This window comes from Montipora capricornis, chromosome 3, assembly GCF_036669925.1.
Source record: "Montipora capricornis isolate CH-2021 chromosome 3, ASM3666992v2, whole genome shotgun sequence".
Classification (NCBI taxonomy): Eukaryota; Metazoa; Cnidaria; class Anthozoa; order Scleractinia; family Acroporidae; genus Montipora; species Montipora capricornis.
Window position 1 is genome coordinate 66,833,693 of NC_090885.1, and position 5,000 is coordinate 66,838,692.

Sequence of the window (5,000 nt, forward strand, 5' to 3'; positions counted from 1 at the left end):
CCTCCCCCATATTCAATGTTGGAGCTCTTCAGGTAAGAAAAGTCACCATAATTTTTTCCCTGAAAAACCCAACATTGAAAAGGGGAAGGGGGGTTATCTGTAAAATGAAGCTACCTTCTCAACACTTTTGTACATGATTGTAGTCCGGAAAAGTAAGTGTTTTCTGTGTTGGTAAAATTGAAAAGTACAGTTCAGGTTGGATTTCAGAAGAAACTAAGCAGAGTAAATTTCTGAATTGCTTTATATGTTGATCTTCAATCTTCACAGAAATTCCATCTACCTGATAGGGCAACTAATATCCCAATTTTACTTGCCCTGAGAAGATTTTTCGTTGCCATGGACAAGTGGGCAACTGTTAACATTGAGCCCTGGCTTGCACATTTCATATACAGTAAGAAAACTTTAGCAGGTTGCATACAAAAAAAACTTTGGCAACAGGATGAAAAAAATAATCTTGGTATAATCAACTCATTTCTTTTGGCACACGACTGGTAACAAATTGTTGGAAGAACTCATTAAAGATTCCTTTGTTTCTTGAAATTTGGCCACAATTTAACAACAAAGTCATCAATCATGTAAAAATAATTAGACAAACATCATGACAAAATAATAGTGTCAAATAACTGCTCAGATTTTTGAAAACTTGAATGGCGAAGGCAATATAAAGGTCCAAGTAATTCTCTACTGAAAGTTGAGAGATGCAGTTGGGCTGGAGAGAATAATATTGCATTTTTGAATTTCCACGCATCAACTCCTCTGAAACTGGCAAGTACATGTAAATTCACAGTGACAAATGAAGAACACAATCAGCCCTAAACACAGTATAACAGACCAATGCTTCCACCTCTAGTTTACCTTTACCATTCAAAGTTTATTCAGATTTTAAATTATTTTTGGATTAATTAGCATAAAAACATGTCCTTTTTGTTTGGCCGCAAAAAAAAGTGTAAAATGGCAGATCATAAAAATAATGTCAACAATGTCTATCAAAATTTGCACTGTCAACAAAAGACATTTGTTTGGCTGATGGACTCTATTCTAACCACTGATTAACACAATATTCAGCTCTAATGCATAAGCTGTGAAACTTGCCACAATAGTTTTGTGCACATTGCGTACCTATGTAACATGTGTTGTTTACTGTTGAAAAGGCAAAGTTCTTGTCATGGAGTGACAGCAAAGTTATTTGGCGAATAGAAAGATAAATACGCGATGCAAGAAAAGAAAATTGAAACAACAATAAAAGAGAAACAGATGCAAGCTAGGAAAGAAAGACAAAGAAGAGAAAATCTGCCAAATGTCATGTGAAAACAATAACAACCATCGAAGAACAGCGTACATCGACTGCCCGAATTACCGACTGTACAAAGGAAAAAGTTACTTGGATACATGAACATGTAGGTTCACATTCCCTTTGAAATTGGGCACTTAAAGACTTGACAACGACTGAGTTCCATAACTGATCTGGAAACAAAACAAGAGGCCAACTTCGGATTTCAATGCAGCTACCCAGAAATCAATAGAACACCCTCATACAACCTGCCAAACACCGCTCAATTTCACAGTGCGACTTTGCGAGAGGTCGAATAATTCACAATAAAGGAAATGTGATATTTGTTTCGTGTCAGTAATTACTTCTACCTAGAACTGGAAGTGAACTAGACTAAGTGAAGGGGATATTTTCACATATATTGCTCAAATTTAAAGCTTAAATTTAAGAACGGAAAGAATGCTCAATTTGAGAGAGCAGCAGCATCACTTCAAGAGAACAAGACTCCTGAAATAAGAAAATGTCCATAATTTTTCTTACTTAAACCATTCTCTTTTAAAAAAAAATTCACTTAAATTGAGAACAATTATTTAAATTGAGAACTTTAAAATAAGAACGGTCGAGTTCTTACCTCAGGATTTTAAACTAGGAATTTGTATTCTAAAATTAAGAAATCAACTTTTAGAGTGACGTGCCCAGGTAACCAGTCGTTTCGCCAACGTGTCAGTTCACCAACAACCTGTTCGACAACGTATGAAGTCGGTTCGCCAACGTCTAATGTCATTTCGCCAACGTCTAAAAAAAACTTTTTTCGTTGAAAATAATTGTCAATTAGATAACTTGCAATTCACTTCCTGAGAAAGATTGTTGATGTGACTTCCTTTCCGAGTATGTCGTGAACCGCCATATTTGTTATTGAACCTTTCAATTCGCCCCAATCCCCCCTCAAATTTTATTTGGTTTCTTTATTGATAGTTTATTGCTGGTCATCAGGGGTTTCAATAGAAGCCGGTTACCGGCGGTATACCGCCGCCTGGTTTGCCTCACACCGCCGGCTAGTTTGCCTTGATTTTCACTAAAAATGCTATCATAAACTTGTCAAACTGCCGCCTTCAATGGGCTATCATGGACGGCTATTTCAGAAGTTATTGAAACCCCTGCTGGTCATTTTCTTTCGCAAATTTGGTGGCTCCTAATGGAGCTGTTTTTTGGTTGTGAGTTTTACTAACTTCTCAGTTCCCATGAGTGGGGCTGTTGAGATGTGAGCATGTTGTCAGGTGTCGCTGTATAACAAATCTGACTACGTTCTGTTACTCAGTGAAGCTTTTATAAACGATGAAACAAAATTTAAATCAGTTTCTTTGGAAAGACCTAGGACAAGGGGAAGACCGCCAAAGCAATACCACCCCATTGTTGGAGAAAGAGAAACATCTTGATTCTGTAGTTTGGAGAATTTTTTAAAAAGTATGGTACAAATCGCTGATATTGTCTGCCAGAAAGGGTCCAGACTAGCACATAAAGAGCGACTGGTGAGGAGACCAATTCTGTCTGGCACAGGGACATATAACTACGCTCTTGCTAAATGGCTTGATGAGAAACTGAAACCCCTGTCTGTTAAAAACCATACCATCTATGACGTGTTTCAGTTTGCTGTCAAAGAGATCCACGAGCTGGATTTCAACGAGGACGATATTTTGGTATCGTATGATGTATCAGCATTGTTCACGAACATGACCCTAGAAGCAACCATTCAGATTCTTGCGAACAAGGCCTTCACTCAGAATTGGTTCAATGAGACACACAACCTTAACATCACCCAGGATGACCTTGTTGAGCTTCTACGAGTGGCTACAAAACATCAACTCTTTCAACTCAACGGCAGTCTTTATGAACAAATTGATGGAGTAGCGATGAGGTCACCCCTAGGGCCACTCATGGTGAACACATTTATGTATTCGTTCAAGGAGAAACTAGAAAGCGAGGATAAGTTATAAGAGATTTTTATAAGAGATACATGGATGACACCTTAGCCGCGGTAAAAGATATTCCAACTGCTACGGCTTTCTTCACAACATTAAACGAAGCACACCCGGCAATCAGCTTCACAATGGAAGTTGCAAACAACAACAAACTACCTTTCATTACCGTTAATAAATCAACAATGCGTTGTCTATATATTCAAATGTGATATGTGTGATGCGGATTATGTTGGCTATACTTGCCGACACCTTTTCCAAGGCATTGAGGAACACAAGCACTCTGCTATTGGAAAACACCTGCGTGACGCCCACAATCAGAAGAACAAACATCTTCAGGAACAATTTACCATTCTTAAGAAATGTTGTGAGAAATTTGAATGCTTAATTCCCGAAATGCTCTTTATCCAAGAAAAGAAACCTGAGCTGAACACTCAATCTGACTCAATCAAAGCAAAACTGTTTAGTACCTACATGTAATTGTTACCCTCTATGTTCCACATAGTAGTGTTTTTAATTACATGCAACAAGAATTTCAAACACATTCTTAGTATTTATAATAAAGTTTCTATATAACTCGCGCTCTCATTGGTTTAAACAGCGTGCTTTATGGGAGTACAAGGCACGGAACAAACGAAAGCTCATGCCATCATCCGCAGAAATGGCAGATGAAATTCTGAATTTTTCCTTGGGTAGTATTGAACAGTTTGTTTTCCAATTGTCACGTCGAAAACGTGCAGGTTTTCATAAGCAACAATTCGGCCAGTTTTCACTGAACTTAATTATTTAGATCCTCATTTTTGCTCTTTTTTACGCACTGAAACCGAACATTGAGGCACTTGTTTTTCCGTAAATTCGAATTTTGCGTGATTTCTGTCAAGTCACTTTCCAGTTGATTGATGTTTTGACAAGCCTTTGTTTCATTAACCAATCAAATAATTTTAAACATTCTTACAAGAGCTCTGATTGGTTCAAATTAGCGTGCTTTATCAGAGTATAAAGCACTGTGCTGATGACACCTCAGTTCGCCACAAGCAGCGCATGCTTTGAAAATAAAGTAGAATTTTTGAAGAAAATTACTTGTTCTTCATCATAAAACAAATAAAGAAGCCTTGACTGTGCTCTGTTCTGTTCTAAAGCACTTAGGAAACGGCTAGAGCATTCAAGAAGTACACTTATTACACATAACATGAGAATTTTATTCCATAAAGCTCATTTGTACAAATCTATACGCTTTATTTTCACATGTGAAAAAGGCCTATACAGCCAATCAGAATGGCGTACAGCTCTTTCACATGTGGAAGTATAACCAATCAACGAAAGCGTAAAGGCGTTTCCATGCCAATCACTCGTGCATCTCGTGCAAATCGTGCAAATCGTACTTTGTTATTGAATTAAATTAAATTTGCCTTTGGTTCTATTGTTAGTGAGTTTTTGTTTCTAATTCGCGTTCAGAAAACTATTTTAATGAAAATTCTCATGTTATGTGTAATAAACAGTTCACGACATAGAAAGTGCTTTGTACGGGGTTTTATTCACTCGTTGTTTGTGTCAAAAACCCTCACTCGCTCGTTCCTCGCTCGTTCGGGTTTTTGACACAAACAACTCGTGCATAAAACCCCGTACGCCGCACTTTCTATGACGTAAACTATATTTCTTTCATGCTCTAGCTGCTTCCTGCATGCTTTACAACAGAACAGAGCATAGTCAAGGCTTCTTTATTTGTTAATTAAAGAACTCACAAGAATCTGACT